Below are 19,882 nucleotides of genomic sequence, written 5' to 3'. Positions count from 1 at the left end.
AAAAGGTGGGGAGGGTAGGTTTCTCACCATGGACCTGATAGCCAGCTTTTAATTGAAATGGCCATAAACATTGTAATTAATCAACTATGTACTCAATTATAAAGTATATAATTGCATTCTGAACAGTAAAAAGCTTCCTAACGTGTATATAAATCAACTAAACAGGGCAATACAGTAACTGATCACATAAAATTATATGTAATGAGATGTGTCATCTATCACAGTGTTTTCCACACAGTTCTTATCTTACATCTTTGTGATTCATTCGTGCTTTATTTTTATTGCAACAAATCTCACAGTAAAGGAACCTATTTATCTTGGCCATAGAATTCAGTGACATTACTTTAGGCAGATTTATAATGGGTATCTTTAAAGAGAGTTTGGAGACAGGGAGATGTGGGATCATTTCTAATTGGCTTTTTGGAAAGGTGATCTGGATGTGTCTGTCTGCCTTTACTTATTATAAATTTCCCTATCACAAGCTTGGGCATTTGTACTTAACTTGTGGTCATGCTACTATATCCACAGTTGGCATCTGTTGCCTGGAAATTAGCTAGATGACCTATGTTTGTGTGCTTCCTGCAATAGCTGCGAGGTGTTACCAACGAGGTGTAATTAGAAAAACATGCTAAATACAAATCGCTCTTGATCAAGTCACTGCATGTTGAGAAGTATAGGTATAACTTGTGACCATATCATAGCTCCTTTATTTATGTAGGTTATTCACATTTTATGTGTATAATCAAGCATGCCTGCTGACCAGGGCCAGAGGTAGAGTTGAAGCAAAAAAAAAAAAAAAAAGCTTATTTGCATTTTTAACTCTGGGAAATTGGAAAGATTTCCAAAATATTTTGATAAATATGTTCCAAAATGGCTTTCACTGAGTGGAAGCTCAAAAGGTGCTCATATCTGGTGAATACACACCGAAGACCTTGCAAATTCTGGCACATGCATTGGGATGGATAATAAAGAAATAGCTGAGTAACTGCTACAGCTGTTAGCTGGCTTTCTAATAAGGTGGTGACACCACTCATTTACCGCCCTCTTTCACTCTTTCAGTCGGGTTCAGATTCCAAGTGCCTTTTCCATGAGTGGAGTTAGATGCATGCTGAGTACTTATACCCAAGCCTTGTTGCAAGAAACAGAACCATATAGAACAACTGACCAGGGCAGAACTGCCAAATGGAGTGAGCTAAAAACCTTCTTTTCCATCTCCCTGAGAGCTCATGTGGTTATTTTGATCCCCCAGTTTCCTGTATTACCTATTAGCCGATATGTGTGGTGTGGCAGTGAGTGTGCTCATTTATTTATGTGTCCAACTGACATTTATTGATTCCCAACTAGGTAATTGTGTGTAGCCCCATGTGAGGATATAGGACTAGTACAATAAAGAACACAATCCAGTGCTAACCTTTGAGGCACTCACATTCTAGTGGTGGAGGACCCTTGAATTAAGCAATTATAGCAGTATTTAAGTACTCTGATAGAGCTAAGTGAATCCTTCTTGTCAGATTCTGTAGATAAAGGAATACTTTTTTAAAAACTTTTTATTATTCCCTTGAATATTTTACTGGAACTAATGTAACTGATGGACTGGCAAGTTGTACAAGTGACTAATATATTAATCCCACTCTTCCCTTCTGCCTTCTGGGATCGTCAAGTTGAGTCAGGGCTTAAAAATGGAGCTTGATGAGATTTGCTCTAAATATGTTGACTAATACCACTTAAACCCCTAAACATCACATGCAAATTGATTATGTCTCTTTCACTCCTTTTAAAGACCCAAAGATGCACCTAGTTAATAACCTGCTCCATGTCCTTAATAAAGAGCAGGCTAATTAAAAATTGTTTGCTGGCTGAAAATGAAGAAATGAAGAGTCATATATTAAAATAGGCAACTTCAGCCTGCAGAAGGAGCCAAACAAAGGCTATTGGGGAATGAAAGGAATAATTTGAGCCTTTTTCACCAAGGATGAAACATACGCATGGCAAGTTGTATCACAGTGATAAAGTCCTGTAAGAAGGCTCCTGACAGGGCGGGCAGCCTCGGTTAGTTCCGCCACCTCCATGATCCAAAAGGAAACAGTCTTGTTTCCTCTCTTTCTTCCTCCATCTCTTCTAGTCCTTCCTATCTGTCAAGCCTCATCTGGCCACAGCTCTGCACCAGCCTTCTTGAATCTGTCCACCTCCTGGAGGCCTGCAACGTGAAAAGTCTTCACTGTAGTGATGCATTAGCCTCACAGTATCTCCATTTTTTTTTTTTTTTTTTTTTGAGACGGAGTGCTCTGTCACCCAGGCTGGAATGCGGTGGCGTGATCTCGGCTCACCGCAAGCTCCGCCTCCCAGGTTCAAGCGATTCTCCTGCCTCCGCCTCCCGAGTAGCTAGGACTACAGGTGCCCACCACCACGTCCTGCTAAATTTTTTTGTATTTTTTTTTTTTTAGTAGAGATGGGGTTTCTCCGTGTTAACCAGGATGGTCTCCATCTCCTGACCTCGTGATCCGCCCACCTCGGCCTCCCAAAGTGCTGGGATTATAGGCATGAGCCACCGCACCCGGCCGCCTCACGTATCTCTTAAGAAGAAAATGGTCCTTCCCTTGTGCTTTGTACAGCCGGGCAGTGTGCACCTTTTTGTAACTTCTTGAACTCGTTTCCTTCTTCCTTGAAAACCCTGTGTATGTCCTTCCTGGAAAAGAAACCCCTCAGCCTGGCCAATTTCTCCTTCTATTCTGGAGACCTCACCTTAAGCATCACTTCCTCAAAGAGGTCTTCCCTGATGTTCCAATGAGTTCGGCACCCTTGTGATGTTTCTTACTCTTACCTTTTTATAACACCGACCCAGCTCACCTTGCTCTTTTCCATACCAAAACCTCAGCTTTATGGGAGGAAGGAGAAAGGGCATCCTGGAAACGCCTTGTCCCTGGCGTGCAGCTGCTTATCCTAGGTAGCCAGTGAATGTTGAAGGGATGGATGAGTTAACCCTAAATCACAGAAAACACACTTGATTCTACGTCCCTGGAAAACAAGAATCCTTCCTCATATTTCTTTGGTTTTGGTCGCAATGCTATTTGGTACCCAAGAAATATTTATTGAAAATAATTCTTAGATCTGCTGTAATATTTACCTTAGCTGGGAATGGGAAGAGTTTCCTTTAATGATGTGGGGGATAGGAAGAAGAATGAACCAGCTTGGACTTATTTGCTTTCTTAGTTTGAAGGAATTACGTAAGTACAAAAATACTAGTTTGTAGTATTGAGTGAGCAATCCTGTGTTAAGTGTGGGCCTGTTGTCACTGCATTCTGCTTTTCAGCCTCTCTCCTTCCAGGCTACTTTGTCACGGGGAACAAAGTCTGTTCCCCTGTGGGGTATTGAGGCCCACTGCGTTGTAGAGGCAGGGGCGCAGCAACTAGAAGATGAACTCTGGATCTCAGTCTGCGCTCATTGTCAATCACCACCTCTCTCAGCCTGTTTCCTCATTTCTAAATTGAAAATCTTGATACTACTCACTTCAAGGGGATATATTATATATATGAGGATTAAATGAAGTGCTGCACATAAAGCTCTTAGAAGGGGCTGGGCATGGTGACTCATGTCTGTAATCCCAGCACTCTGGGAGGCCGAGGTGGGTGGATCACTTAAGGTCAGGAGTTTGAGACCAGCCTGGCCAACATGGCAAAATCCTCTCTCTACTAAAAATACAAAAATTAGCCATGCATGGTGGCGCATGCCTGTAATCCCAGCTACTTGGGAGGCTGAGGTGGGAGAATCACTTGAACCCGGAAGACGGAATTTGCAGTGAGCTGAGATCATGCCATTGTGCTCCAGCCTGGACAACAGAGCAAGACTCTGTCTCAAAAAGAAAAGAAAAAAAAAAAAAAAAAAAAAAAACTCTTAGAAGTACAGTACCTGGCATAAAATATTTGCGGGAGATTTGCAATACACACCACAGCTAACCTAAATCAAGGGAGATCTGATCGCCTCCATCTGCTCTCCAAAGCTGTTTGTGGGACACTTTGAGGTGACAGTGAGTCCACAGAGAGGCCTAGGCTTTAGAATATCCAGAATATTGCAGAGCCACACTATTCCCGGCTCCATTTTTTATGTTCCTCCTCCTCTCCTGCAGCCCTAACCCTTACCCATGTCCACGTCATACAGACTATTCCAGTTCCGGGTATGCCATGGCCTCTCTTTATCTCTACTACTCTCCAAAAGTCAGCTTGGAAGTTGAGAATTATATCTATCTATGTAGTATATTTTGTTCTCTGATAACAGCTTATTTTTTTTCCTGTGGCAGGTCAATTATGCTCAGTATTTTTCCAAGTTAATTTCATAGAGAAGACATTGTCTTTGATTGGAATTAACCAAAATGAGAATATATAGCTAAGAAACAGTAGGAAGACAATGTTGGATCTAAGGCCAAGAATTAATAATAGTAGTGACTAGTGCTTATATACTATTTATTATGTGCCAGGCACTGATCTGAGTTCTGAGTCCTTTCCCCCAATTTACACAGGAGGAAACTGGTTGCCTGTAGGAACCATAGAGTGGAAAGAGTATATAATCAGCCTAGTTTTGCCTGTAGGACTCCATCCTCATGGACATTTGTGTTGCTTCACTTAATATTCAGTAAAAGAGGGAGATCACCTTGTGACAAATTCTGCCCTTAGTTCAGATTTTTGACTCAATTTATCGAAGTCTTTGTAGCTTAATCATGACATTGGGATATCAAAAACAAAGTGTGAGGAAAACACACTGTAAAATGAAATCTATGTTTCCTTTAATGATGGGGGGTGTGAGACGTACACAGAGCATTTGGCATCAGCGGAAAGCTTAGTCTTTGATGTGGAAAATAGAAAAGTTCTTGTTGTTTCCATTTGGGTCAGAGAAAGAGATGATCACCCTATGATAAGTTTATTGGGTTCTAAAGCTAGACGTAATAATTGACGAGCCACAAGCTGTCCTGCCCTGAGGATATGCAAGTGTGAAATACACATGTCAGGAAAAATGCGTTTTTTTTTCTTTTTCTTTTTCTTTTTCTTTTTTTTTTTTTTTTTTGAGACGGAGTTTCACTCTTTGTTGCCCAAATGGAGTACAGTGGCATGATCTCGGCTCACTGCAACCTCCGCCTCCTGGGTTCAAGTGATTCTCCTGTCTTAGCCTCCCGAGTAGCTGGGATTACAGGCACCCGCTACTACGCCTGGCTATTTTTTGTATTTTTAGTAGAAACAGGGTTTCACCATGTTGGCCAGGCTGGTCTTGAACTCCTGACCTCAGGTGATCCACCCGCCTCGGTCTCCCAAAGTGCTGGGATTACAAGCGTGAGCCACCACGCCCGACCAATACAGGTATTTTAGGTAAGGAACTGCACAACAGGAAAAGTGGGAAATATTTAATAAGACAAGTCCCAGTTAGCCTAAGAGTGAGGATTTGTCATAAGACAGGGCTGTTTACATGGATGAGTGGGGGGCTGAAGATGGAAGATCTAAGACAAATAACTGTAAATAAACAATTTTTGGTGAATCATGTTACTCCTTGACAGAAGCCAGCAACCTGTAGTGGCTTTCTTCTGGATAGCTGTTTAAGGAGGGAAATGTGTTATTTTAGGTGTGGCAATGTCCTCTGTTTTAAACAAATTTTCCCCATTTTTGAAAATGATCACACAATTAATGCCTCTTGCATGTATTCAACAATAGTTGCCTAGCAACCATCAAGAAGTGTTTTTGGAGCGCAAAGGGTCTAAAAATGAATGAAGAACAAATACAGTATAACTTGCTGCTGAAAATGACCGATTTTCTGATATCAGTTTCAAAGTACATCCCCCAGGAATCAGGCAAGGGCTATGCATCTTTAAGAGTAAAGAGGTCTGGGCTGGGCGCGGTGGCTCACACTTGTAATCCCAGCACTTTGGGAGGCCTAGGCGGGTGGATCACGAGGTCAGGAAATCGAGACCAGCCTGGCCAACATGGTGAAACCCCATCTCTACTAAAAATACAAAAATTAGCTTGACATGGTGGTGGACACCTGTAATCCCAGCTACTCGGGAGGCTGAGGCAGGAGAATCGCTTGAACCCGAGAGGCGGAGGTTGCAGTGAGCCAAGATCGTGCCATTGCACTCCAGCCTGGGTGACAGAGCAATACTCCATCTTGGAAAATAAATAAGTGTTGGATCAGTGAATATTGGATGTTAGAAGCAGAACCAGGACTTGGTTTGGCCAGGACAAATCCGAACCTTAAACGTTTCATCTTAAATGACTCCTTTCTTTCCTTTTCTCCTAAGTGACCTACCCTAACTTCTATATAGGTAGAATTTCCTCTTCTATTTTGCTACCTAAGGGCTTGCTTAAAGCGAGATTTGATTAAAAAGAATGCTCTACTGGAAGCGCGAGAGCAAAAGCATTCAGCCCTCTATGGGGCCCAACCTTCCTGAAAAATAAGTTTGTCTCTACTGGGAACCCTACAACCAACAGGTTGCCATTCTTCTTGGCCTACCAGATTAAATTCGATTCCATTTGTTTTCTATTTATTGGGCTCCTACAATGTGCTGAGGCCTGTGTATGGTGATTTCTAGATACAGGGGATTCCAATGATTTCCAATGAGCCTCGGGACTTAAGCATTGAATGGGGATTCTCCAAGCACATTTCAGAACCATTTAATGATTAATTTAGAGAATAAGGACACTTGGCATAGTCTCTCTCTGTCTGTCACTCTCTCACGTGCACTGTCTCTCATCCTGTTGAGGCACACTTTACTTTGTGGTAATTTCCTTTCTTCAGTTTTTGCCTTGAGATGTAAAGTTGCCTGAAACACAGAATCAATTATCACCAAGATAAGTTCTTCCTTTTGACAACCCAGTTATTGCCTCTGTATTGGAAGACTTGTCACCACAGACAACAGTTCAGGCTCCAAGGAGGTATGCCAGATGCCTTTTGTCAAATGAGGAGCTTTCCTGCACTTCTCTCTCTTCCGGGGCTCTACAAGGTGCTTACCTCTGTGCTGAGGGCTCAGGTGTTTCCAAAATGTCAATAACTCTCCCACCAACAAACTGCTGGTCTCTTGAAATGCTTGAAATGATGTATTAATGTTACTTCCATGTGTCCGTGCATATAATAGTGATAATAATAATAATTTATTAGTGTCTTCAGTGTGCCAACTAATGTGCCAGCCACGTTGTCTAATGTTACCTCATTCATACTCCTTCCCCATCATAATGTTTCAAGATGGGTATATAATTCTCTTGATGAATGCTTAAATTCAGCCCTGAGAGAGATGATGACTTGCCCAAGGTCACATAGTTGCCTTATGTATAAAGTGAATACAGAGTTGCCTGCTCTCAAAGCCCATGCCCTCTCTACTTTCTTAGGAAACTTGGGTCTCCAACAGCAATTTTGCCAACTTCACCAGTGCTGTGATGATGGAAGGAAAGATGACATATCTTTTTTCAGAAGCAAACTCAAGGGGCCATTTTAAATGGAGCGGATGGTTTTGCATGAGGCTATGTTTAATTTCGGGATGATGTCCTTTTCTGGTGAAGATAATGAGACATAATGTCATCTGCAACCTCTCTGTGTGCATGATTTCATAAAACTGGTATAACAGTTTATTATTATAAAATTAGTATAGCATAGAACAAACCTGGGATGCAAGCCAGATGAAATAGACAATGAATAGTTATATAAGGTTTTGGAAGCACATGTAGTAGAACACAAGCTCACTGTATTTTCTTCTCAATTGTCTGCTGTTTGTTAATGTTTCCTTTTCAACATGATTGCATCTCAGTTTAATAGCACTTGCCATCTCAGGCTTTATGGTGCCAGGCCTGACATAGTTACATCCCCTCTGTGCTAAAAATATTGCATGTATATATTTAACCGCAGCTGACATGTTTAGCTAATGGGTGACTCAGGAGCTATGCGCTTATATAATTAAGTGATATATGTAATTTTGTGTTAACACATTTGCGATGTGTGTTTCCCTGGTGATTGCAATGCTTTATTCTGTGTAAAGTGTGACATTTTAATTCCCGCTGAACAATTTCCTACCTTGATTTGCCTTGTTTTTGTGGCAGGGGATTATTTTGTAATCAAGATAAAAGCATTATTTATGAAATTTCTAGGCTATCCCATTACTAGGAACTTTTAACTGCAGATCAATCTCCTATTTTATTGATTTTTGTTAAAAATCTTTATTGGAATTTAAATGTAATCTCTACATTACAGATTTGCCCAAACTCTCATCGGTAGGCACATTTTTTTAGGCAGCTCTGCAGAGATAGTGTTCCTTAAAAAAGGGATCCTCACCAGGCAGTCTGCCATCTTTCCCAGGAGAATTTTTTCTCTTAGGTGTTGCTGACCTTTTCTTGTTGTAGGGGCTCTCTAGGAGAGCCAGTGACCCTGGGGGCTTGAGAGTCCTGGCAAAACAGGTGAGATCTGTGTGTCCACAGACAAGGCGGGTTTCTGTTCGGTATTTAGGTGTTTGACAATAGCTGGGTCTCAGAGTTACATAGTGGATATTACAATGTCGGTGTATGTGTCTTCCCCTTATTAATGGTGATCGTGACCTAGGGAAAGTGCTGGAGATAGGAAGGTGAACCATCAAGGATAGCCTAGCCACCTGGCCCTCTTTCGAGACATTTATGTTCTGTAGTGGGATGAGCAGTCAGTGCAGTTTAACAAACATTTACTAGACTCTAGTAAGTAGTACCAGACACTGATTTCAAAACATGACACAGAGGGAGGCATTTGTTTAGTAAACGTTTATTGAACACCTACTATAATGATGCTGCAGTGATCAAGAGCAACATAATCTCTTCAGACTGCAGTAAGGGAGAGAGATACACTAACCAGATGATTTCAGTACAGGGGTGACAGGTGCCAGGATCAAAGCATGCTTGTTTTTTGCGTTTTTTCAAATTTTTTATGATTTATTTTAAGACGGAGTCTCACTCATTGCCTAGGCTGGAGTGCAGTGGAACAGTTTTAGCTCACTGCAACCTCCACCTCATGGGTTTAAGCGATTCTCCTGTCTCAGCCTCCCAAGTAGCTGCGATCACAGGTGTCTGCCACCATACCCAGCTAATTTTTGTATTTTTTAGTAGGGACGGAGTTTCACCATGTTGGCCAGGCTGGTCTCAGTGTCAGCCACCGCAGCCGACCCAAAGCATACTTTGTACAGGTACTGACAAGGGTTTTCCCACCCAGCAGGAGATGAAGGAGAATAGGGAAGCTTTTTTTTTTTTTTTTTTTTTTTTTGGCTGTGCTGGGGGAGACAGAGTCTAGATCTTGTCACCCAGGCTGGAGTGCAGTGGCGCGGTCTCGGCTCACTTCATGCTCCGCCTCCCAGGGTCAAGCGATTCTTCTGCCTCAGCCTCCCAAGTAGCTGGGATTACAGGCGCCCACCACCACGTCCATGTAATTTTTGTGTTTTTAGTAGAGATGGGGTTTCACCATGTTGGCCAGGTTGGTCTTGAACTCCTGACCTGAGGTGATCCACCCACCTCAGCCTCCCAAAGTGTTGGGATTACGGGCATGAGCCACTGCACCTGGCCAAGGAAGCTTGATAGTGGGGAGTTGGGGCAGGAGGAAGAAAAGCTAAAAAAGGAAAGATGTTGTTGTCAGAGGAAGCCCAGGAACAAAGGCACACAGGTATTAAGCTTCTTAATGTGCTTGGGACCTCTGAGGCACGTGTTACTTCTAGAAGGTGAGGACAGTGCTCCCTAGCAATGTGGCCTGTGGTCCATTTCTTCTTGATCCCAGAGATCCTGAGTTCCCAAAGCCCTTCCTCACCCTGAGGAGGGCTCCTTTGGTTTTTCAGCCCAGCCTAACAAAAAAAAGCAGTTGTTGACGCCCAATGCCAGAGCACTTTCCTGATGGCTTTGCAAGTGTTTTGCTGCTAGTCCCTCACATTTGGGTCTGAGCAAACAGCTGGGAGTATGGTGCACAGAAGTCCTGCCAGAAGGACCCCCACTTCATGCGCTCCAAGTGAGCTTTCTCGGTTGTATGTTTTGGCATTTGAACACAGTGGGAATGTCCTTGTCGGCTCCCATTTGACTTTATTAATTGCAGTTCCTTGGAAAGTGTGTTTCAGTAACATGGTCTTGGGATGGCAGAGCTCGCCCTGCAGAAACCCAAGTGGAGGTATTCAGGGCCATTGAAAAGCCATCTGCTGCCAAGGCTCTGCTGCTGATCTCATGCAACAGAACCCAGGGTCTATCGTAGCTCTGCCACTCACTGGGTGACTCTGGGCAAGTGTCGGGCTCTCTGGTCCTGCCTTTTCTGATGTGGAGACTGACAAGCTGGTGCCCGAGGTTTTCCTAAAGCTATGGAATTCCATCATTTTATATATGACTCCAATGATGAATCCTACTGGCATAACATCTATGGTTTCACCAACTCCTAGCAGTGATCTTTGGTTCCAGATTCATGTGAAAAGCCAAGAACCACTTTCCGCAATTTGTCTTGTCATGACTCTGGCTCCATATTTTAAGAAGCAGTCTACACTAGCCCTTGGATCTAGACTCTTAATTTTTTAAGATACAAAGGAAATCACTAAGCCTCGGAATATTCCTAGAGTATATGGCAATATGGATCAAGTAATCCAAAGTATTAGCAGTGTTGCAAGAGGCTGTCACCTAGCAGCTCTGTATTATGTTTCCAGGCCCTCCCCCACTCACTTCCCTGAGCCCCCAGGCTGTGGTTAATAATGTCAAAAGAATGTTTTAAAATTGCCCTTCTGTTGATTCCAGAGAGTTAGGGCCCTCACATGGTTAGAGTCCTGGGCTAAGAGTCAAATTCTAAATTTAATTCCAGCCTCTACGAACATCTTAGTTCCATATTTCCTCAGCATTTAGAGATGTTTCAGTTTTCCCATCTGCAAAATCGGCATAAGACGTCCCGCTCCACAGAAACACTTGTCAACAGCTTTGCTGTACACAAGGATCGGCATTATATGGGGGCAGAATATCATTTTTCATTCCATAATAGGAATTAAACAAAAGCCCTTTGAGAACGCACCTTGTGTAAATGCCCTGTGCTTAAAAGCCTGTGAATTTCAGAGGTCAGCAAAAACCGCCCCCCTTCTTTATTATTTTTCTTAAAGTTAAACAAGGCTAACTAGGGAATTCATTTTGGAATAAAAAGACATGAAAGAAAGGGTATTTCAGCTTGCACAATAGTACAAAGAAGAACAAGAGTTGTCATGTTTTGCTAAAGAACTCCCAGCTGTTTAATTTTATAGTAAAATTACTTTACGAACTTTGCTAATTCAAAGACAAAATCAAACAACTGTTGTTGCAAAACTGAACTTCCACGTGTGAGTGGAAAAGCCAATCTGAGATTAATCTGCCCCTAAAATCATATTATAAAAATACAGAGCGTTTTTGTAATGCTGGTTGGAGGAGTGGTTTTTATCTGAAGAGAAGATACATAAAAGAGAAAAATGGTACATTTACTGGTAATAAGATTAAAAAAGTAGTTTATGTTCTCATGTACTTTGCCCCGACTTCTCCCCCAGCTTTCTCTTAAGCTCTTCAGTCTGTTTTAATACCAGGTTTGTTTGCTTTCTGGGGATGGGCCTGTTAGGCAGGAAATTGTTGAAAGGCATACAGCAGAAATTTTAAATGGTGTTTTTAAAAGATAAATACCCAATTGGGTAACTGACTATTAAATTTGGAGTTCAGAATTTTATAAAATTTTATTTTTAGAGAATATAGAAAGATAAATTCTGTACCTATACTTGGTTCTATAAATTCCATGTTTCCATATGTTGCCTATTGTCAGAAACAAACTGTTCCTTATTTAAAAAAAAAAAAAAAAACAGTTTTTCTTCCATATTAGGGAATTATTCAGACTTCTTTCCTTGGTTCCTATAATTCCAAACCAGTTGGAACATCAGTCTATTTTTGGTTTAAAGGAGCTTTTAAAATGTGAGCATGATTTTTTTAAGTTTCTAAATCTCATAAAAATCAATTTGCCACATATATAGCAGCTATGGTTGTAAATAGAGTGCAGTCATTGTATTGCAGAAAGACAAAGTTCTAATTTCCATATTACAGGCCCCACCCACCCCACCTTGTCCAATCTCCATGTAAGAGGGCTGAAAAATGTAAATTCTGAAACATATAAAACAACATAAGGTTGTCATTTGTGGCTGTTTCTATTCAAGATGAATGTTGTCACCTGTATTGGAGTAAACTCTCTTGTTAGTTTCTGCGGGGTTTTTTGATCGTCCCACCGCATCCCATCGACTCACCACGAGAGGGCAATGGAGCGTTTGCTTTCAGCTAACAAAGCTAGAAATGGTTTTAATATCAGCTAAGTGTTTGAACTTGTTAAGGATTTATTTCTCCGCCTTCCGATTGCCACACATGCAACCTCCGAGTTTCCACTAACAGCGAATAATAATCCAAATAAAGTTATTCTGAGGGAAAATATAGACAGACTGGTGCAGACAAGAGCTTTTGCCCAAATAAGGATCCCTTTTGTGCAGACCCCATGTGTTAGATAACCATCAACTGACAGTTGCTCATGAGTTAATAATGTTGGATGCTGAAATATGCATACCATGTGCTATAAAAGAGTTTGGAGGACAAAGACAAATACTTCGATAGTTAGATATCAGAAACATACCAGAGGTGTGCAGATTGCTTCACAGGATGTAGGTTGAACCCGCCAAATCATTTCATCAAAATTACTACATTATGATACAGTAGAATATATGATATTTATTGCACATTTTGTCGATGTTGCAGAGATTTTGGTCTAAGCCTTTCTGCATGCTACTGCCTTAAATGCTCTAGCAACTCCCACCTTCTAAGAAAAGAAAATATTTCCTCAGCTTATTTCTGTTTCCACCATTGTTGCTCTTTTATTTTTACAATAGGAACCCATTTTACCAGCCTTTTGATTGGCATGTAGTGTTTGGAGGGCTGTTAATGTCTAGTTAGGTTTCTGTGTTGCTGCTGCCACAGGAATCAAAGAGTGAGGAGGTGGAGGGAATCAGCTTTGATTTTGGCTACTGTAACAAGTTGTTTGGGAGGATGGGACATAGGGCCAGCTGAGCACTGGGCAGCCGCCTTCTCAGTGATGCCTGATGGTTTTTCGGTGCTAAGAATGATTGTGGAAAAATGTATCTCCTCCCTGCCCCCAGAGTTCAAACCTTTTTGTTCTGTTCAACTTTTCTGGGCTTATTGGAATGCCAGTCTTCAATGAATAATCTCATATTTTGTCATAAATGGCATTTGAGGCAGGTTGGCAAAGCCAATGAGGCTATGCCCCTGTATTTAGGCCTGACTATAACTGACCTCTCTATTTATTCTCAGATGAAATGTTCAAAAAGTCAGACCATTAACTTACTCAATAATTGGAGATTAAGAAGTGTCTACTTCCAAGCAACTAAAATCACTCCAGCTCCATTTTCTCCTATTCAGTTTGTACTGCATGATGAAAATGGCTTACATTATACCCGACCCATACTGACAGCAGGAGAGAACAAGTCGTGAAATAAATAATTAGCTAGTTCCTTCCCCCCTTTCTCTCTCCCTTCTCTCTCTCTCCTTCTGTCTCTTCTCCAGTCTGTTGTCAAAGCTTAACATTTACTTTGACATCTTAGTTAAGGAAGTTAATGAAATAACATCTTCAGCAGGGCCATTTAGTAGCCTTGAGTCAATGATTACCAGATTTAAATTTTACAGAGGAGAGACCTCAGCTTCAGCAAAATTTTTAGATACCATTATAACATTATATATGTGTGTAATATATATATAACTATATATATCATTTTTACATGACTTCCCTCCATAACAGTGAATAAAATCTTAAATGTATTGAAACATTGAATCGTGACTTTTGCTGATTATTCTAGTTTCAGATGTTAATCTTGTTCTGTCTGCTCCTTAACACATATTTCCAAGAACATATCTATAATCATAACATTGAATTATTGACTAAACCAGCATCGCCCAAGAGAAAGATAATGTGAGCCACATGTAATTTAAAATATTCTAGTAACCACATTTTAAAAGGTAAAAAGAAACATGTGGAGTTAATTTTAGTAATACATTTTATTTAACCCAGTATATTCAAAATGTTATCATTTCAATATGCAATCAATATAAAAGGTTATTAATGAGATATTTTACTTTTATGTTGTATTAAGTCGTGGAAATCCAGTGTGTATTTTACACTGTGGCACATCTCAATTTGGACTTGACATATAGTATTTCAGATACTCAAGGGACACATGTGGCTAGCAGTGACTGTATCAGACACAGCAATTCTAAATAGTCATAGAAATGTTTTATCTTACACCGAAAAAATGTGAAGAAGCTGTAGCCTCTTCTGGGTTCACTGTTAGCTTTACGTTAGGGTTTCTGATGGTATCTGTGTGCTCTTTCTCTATCGTGTGACAAACTTCCCTCCAATTGACTGATAACTCTAGCTTGCCCCATGGCTTATAATCTGCACTTAGTCAACATGTCACCAGGTATGATGAACCTTGTTGCTGCCTCTCCACGCCCACCCCAGGCCCCTTTCTCTTCTCATTCTGTACCCTCACCCCACCCTGCTCCAAGACGCACACTCCTCTATACAATCTGTGAGTTTGCATGAGTTTCTTGGTACCACAGAAGAGTTTTTAGTCATTTTCCAGTATCTTGGCTCCTGTACCTGCGCAAACAAATGAAGCTCAGAGACCACTGAGGTACTTAGTTGGGGACGGTACTGATGCCCTCATAGGAAGGAAGGGTGAGAGGGATTTGCCTGAACAAAGAAAAATGTCTCCGAATCTCAGACAACCAAAAATAGTCATCTTTTTACTTTTAAGTAAGAGACTATCCTACTATTCACATTATTCTTTCTGAAAGGTATAAAAGCACAAAGCGAGTGAAAAGCCCCCTTTCTGTACAAATTCCTTTTTGGATCTTTTTAAAATAAATTGGGAGCCTATCACTTAATGACTGTTTCTTAAGTGTATGTCTTTTAGATACTAAAATGTATCCCATGACATACGCATCCAAGTATGCAATAAGTTAAATATCTCCATGTTAATCCACATACACACCAAAACAAAAACAAAAACAACCCATCTCTTTTACTTATTTCCAAGTGAGGAATGTTTTCTGTAGAGAGGGTAGCAAATCAATTATCCTCAATGATGAAATGGACTGTCTCATTTCCAAACCTGGAGAAATGGCTGAACAAGAATGTCCTGTTTATAAATGAGTTTAAAAAGTGTTCTGATATTTACTGCTCTTACAAGGCTATTTGACACAAAAATGTTGGTTTCACTTCTGTGCTGTCATGTTCAATAGTAACACCACAGAACATATCAATCATAGACTGGAATGAGCAGCTTTATTGATTTTTTTTTTTTTTTTTTTTTTTTTTAAAAAAAAAAGAGAGAGACAAAAAATTAACTCTCTTTGTTTAAGAGGTTCTATTTGTATAACCTTCAGAAATTGTGGAAATCAAAATGCCTTAAAACACGTTTCCAGAGCGCATCCTTAAACAGCCTTAAGAGAGAAAGACAATTATCTTGTTAATATTCTATTTTTACTATATAGAACCATACCAAGAAAGACTAAATCTGTATTTATAGCAGAGTTTTCAAAAAATGAAGACAGGAGCTATTTCAAAATCATAAGAAAAACATACATAGTATAGCATTGAAACAACATGCTTATTCTCACTGTAATAGTTTCTGTGCTTGATCTCCACTGAGAGAGAAACCTGGGGCCTGGAAATGGCTCATGGACACCCGTGATGAGATGAATAGGAGAAAGAAGTTGCCAGGTAAATGTGAAAGTGGGAGTTTGAGCCTTGATGGCATTTTGAGAATCCACTTTTGGTTTTGCTGAATTTGTGACTTGACAGGACCTTGCAGGTACCTGGTGGGTGGCATGGGCAGAGAAATCAGACCGTTTGCGTACAGTATCACCTCCTAGATAGCACTGCCGCACACCTTTAGGGACCGAGCTAAGTCCTAAGATGTCCACTCTGCCCTGATGTCTCTTTATAGAATATGTGGAATTCTGGCCAGGCATGGTGGCTCACGCCAGTGGTCCCAGCACTTTGGGCGGATCAGGAGGTCAGGAGATCGAAACCATCCTGGCTAACATGGTGAAACCCCGTCTCCACTAAAAATACAAAAAAAATTAGCCGAGCGTGGTGGCGGGCGCCTGTAGTACCAGCTACTCCGGAGGCTGAGGCAGGAGAATGGCGTGAACCCGGGAGGCGGAGCTTGCAGTGAGCCGAGATCGTGTCACTGGACTCCAACCTGAGCAACAGAGCGAGACTCTGTTTCAAAAAAAAAAGAAAACAATATGTGGAATCCCAAGACAAAGGAGTCTTTCCATAGGCTCCTGATCCTCAGGAAAACCTAGGCTGTGGTCTTGTCCATGCTGTGCTATATAGACCCCATTATCCCAAAGATGCATAGGCTCTTGCACAGCAGGTATGAGCTACCACTTCCACCTCTTACAAGGGAACCCTCCACCAAGAATAGATAGCCAAATAGACCAGAGAGAAGGTGAGAGTTGGAAAGGTCTGGCACAGATTTCAATCTCTTTTCCTATTCCCAGAATTTTCCCCTAGAGAATCAATCCTCTGAAAAACCAGACTCTCTCCTCACTCCTAGATTCAGCTCCCAGATTTTCCCCTTGTTTCTCAAACAGTAGTGAAAAGCATCTATAATCCCCTTCTTTGCCAGTGTGTTTGTAGACAACCCTATTATACAGACTTCTAGAACATTTTTATATTACCTTGGAATTCGCTACATGATTTCAGAACAATATTTAAATAACATGTGATCATTTACATTTCTCCCCTGCCTCAAGACACAGTGGGGGAACAAAGATAGAAATCTGCCTATCACTGCTGGTAAAGCTGACTTCAAAAGAGGCTTGCTTGTGTTTTAATGGCAAGAATGCACGGAGTCACATGCTTTCAAACCAATTAGCAATACAGATGAGCTAGGAAGTCCTGTTCCATTTATGGGTTGGGGGAAGGGTAGAAGTAAAATAATCTGTGTTTTTAAGTGTTTCTGAGAAATGAAGACCTCCAGGGCAGAGAGAGAAGGCAGATCAGGAAATAGCTATGCAAATCACATGCCTAAGAAATTACTAAAACCTTGATCAGGAGCATTAATAATTACTCCAGCATTCACAAGTATGAAACAGAGTGAGTAAGACTGGGCATGTTTTGGAATGGATTACAAAAGTGTTTACTTACATGGTTTGTTGAGCAGTCAATGAAGTCCATGGCTGTTTTGGACTTAAACTGCCCAAGCAATCCAGGTATAACAAAGGCAGTAATACATTACTCTCATTAGTGACTCTTGGGGCTCTCAATGATTTTGACAAAGAGGCAAAGTGATGACCTCATATAAAGCCAGCTTCTTCTTCTTCTTCTTTTTTTTAATGTTCTTTCTAACACCACAACTGCTCACCCTTCTGGGAGAAAGAACAAGGATGGATTCTGTGAGAGCAGAGTTCATTGGAAATGTTAAATTGTAGTTTGTGGTTCAAGCAGTGTAGGGGTATGACTTGGGCAAAAGCACACTTTGAAATTCAAAGTCCAGGTCTTCATATCGCATGATATCCAGTGTGATGAGTGTAAAATTTCTCTAGGGCGCATCCATCCATTAGTGTTTGGGGTTTTCTGGTCTTGATGACATTTGAATGTGGAAAGTGTTTAAATCTGGCTGGCCCTAGAGTTTGGGTTCCAGACTCTGGGCTCATTTGCATTTTTTGTTTGTTTGTTTGTTGGTCACTCTGGTCACTCTGTCACCCAGGCTGGAGAGCATTGGCACAGTCTAGACTTACTGCAGCCTCAAACTCCTGAACTCCAATGATCATCTCACCTCAGCCATCGGAGTAGCTAGGACTACAGGCACATGCCACCACACCCAGCTAATTTTCATCGAAACAGGGGTCTCATTACATTGCCCAAGCTGGTCTCAAATTCCTGGCCTAAAGCAATATTCCCACCTCCCAAAGTGCTGGGATTACAGTCATGAGCCACCACCAGGGCTTCATCTTTTTAATGCCTTTATTTGAGAAAAAATAATTACTCTTAAGAGGAAACTGTCAGAACAATGACCAAATAATAAAACTTTTGCAGTATTGTGTTTCCATGTCTATTGTTTAAAATTCATCATCAGAGTTAGAAAGTCCTGCAGGATCAAGTTGTGCTTGTCAATGGCCCAGTGTGTTTATATCTCAGACAATGCAATTGCTTCTCAAGCATTTCTGTTGGGTGTGGAAGACTGATTTTGGGAAACCAGAATAAAAATAAACTTGAATATTTCCTAAATTCATATGTGATCAGTGTTTTGCGAATTTGTAGAAAGGTTCAAACAATTGAATAGAAGTTTAATACCAATGGTCACTATATGAAATATCACTGTGGATTTGAAATAAAAATTTCAGGGATTTATTTATGAATTTTTAAATATTGGCTTTAAGTGAAAGCCAAAATGAGGTCTGAGAGCTTCTAGTTTTCTTTTGTCCCCCCACATATTTGAAAACTGAAATTCTGTAAGAGATTATCTGTGAAATGCCTTTCTTTTATTACACCCATAAATTTTAGGAATGGCTTTGATCAAGCCTTCTGCCATTCTTGGTTTCTAAGTCTTTTACTCATACGTTAATAACTTTAAAAACATTCTTTCTATTTTTGTTGTAATGAAAGAGGAAGTTTCTAAATAGTTAAAAGGGAAACATTGAAAATAGAACACGTAAATGATAATAACTAAATTAGGGTAGGTTACTCCTCCTACCCCCCTCCCCGCCCGAAAGAGCAATGCTCCATGCTGAAACTTACCAGGGTATTTTTTTTTTTTTTTGAGACTAAGTCTTGCTCTGTTGCCTGCCCAGGCTGGAGTGCAGTGGTACGATCTCCACTCACCACAACCTCCGCCTCCCAGGTTCAAGAGATTCTTCTGCCTCAGCCTCCCGAGTAGCTGGGACTACAGGTGCTTGCCAGCATACCTGGCTAATTTTTGTATTTTTAGTAGAGACAGGGTTTCACTATGTGAACCAGGCTGGTCTCGAACTCCTGACCTCGTGATCCACCCGCCTCAGCCTCCCAAAGTGCTGGGATTACAGGCATGAGCCACCATGCCCAGCCGGTATTTTAAGATTATTGTCTGTAAAGAAAATGTACCAGAGAATTGATATCCTCATAGGAAAAGCATTACAGAAATGCAGGGTATTATCAGTAACGCATACTATACATAGAACAATGTTTGTCTACCCTAATACTATGATCAGTGGAGTTTTGTTTTCTGGCTCGTGTTTAAAAGACACACACAACTTGCAAATCGAATGAGTTAACGCTCTGCCGACTTCTCTAGACATTGACCTCGGGGGTTAAAGTCTTAGGAAAATTGTGCTGGTTTTCCATTCCCCTGATTCCAGTCCCTACCAACAAGCAAGTCCTATCTCTTCAGTGGAAGCTCACAAAGAATTTCTCGAGAGAATATGTAGCTGTGTTGGCAACAAAATTCTCTCTGCAAAATGGGAAGGAAGAGTTGTTAACTGATGAGTCAATCCAGCTTTTATAGCAGTTTATCTATCTTCGTGGTATTTCCAAGAGCATAAATGCTATTAAAAAAAAGAGACGGTCATGACAGGAAGAACACAGTAGAAAAAAACAGGAACATTTAAGCCAAAAGCAATTTACTTTGCCAGTAACTGGTTACATTTCCCTTTGTTTTATTATTATTATTGTAAGAGTTGGGGTTGACATAAAAGTTTCCCACACCTGCACTGCCCTGCCATGTAACTTGTGTGAACCCATAGTGAAATAAATATATAAACAAATTGTCTGCAACTCTGAGCTTCTAGATCCTTTAAGGAAAACAAACTTGTTTTGCTATATTGTTGAG

At 40.8% G+C, this 19,882-nt stretch overlaps 1 protein-coding gene across 1 annotated transcript in view; it reads left to right on the top strand.

The window, feature by feature from the left end:
- Positions 1–19,882, top strand: part of ARID5B (AT-rich interaction domain 5B) — a 192,379-nt gene that overhangs the window by 121,792 nt on the left and 50,705 nt on the right. The window lies entirely within an intron of this gene.

The sequence above is a fragment of the Theropithecus gelada genome, chromosome 9 (assembly GCF_003255815.1).
Source record: "Theropithecus gelada isolate Dixy chromosome 9, Tgel_1.0, whole genome shotgun sequence".
NCBI classification, from domain to species: Eukaryota; Metazoa; Chordata; class Mammalia; order Primates; family Cercopithecidae; genus Theropithecus; species Theropithecus gelada.
This window is presented reverse-complemented; position numbering and strand designations above follow the sequence as displayed.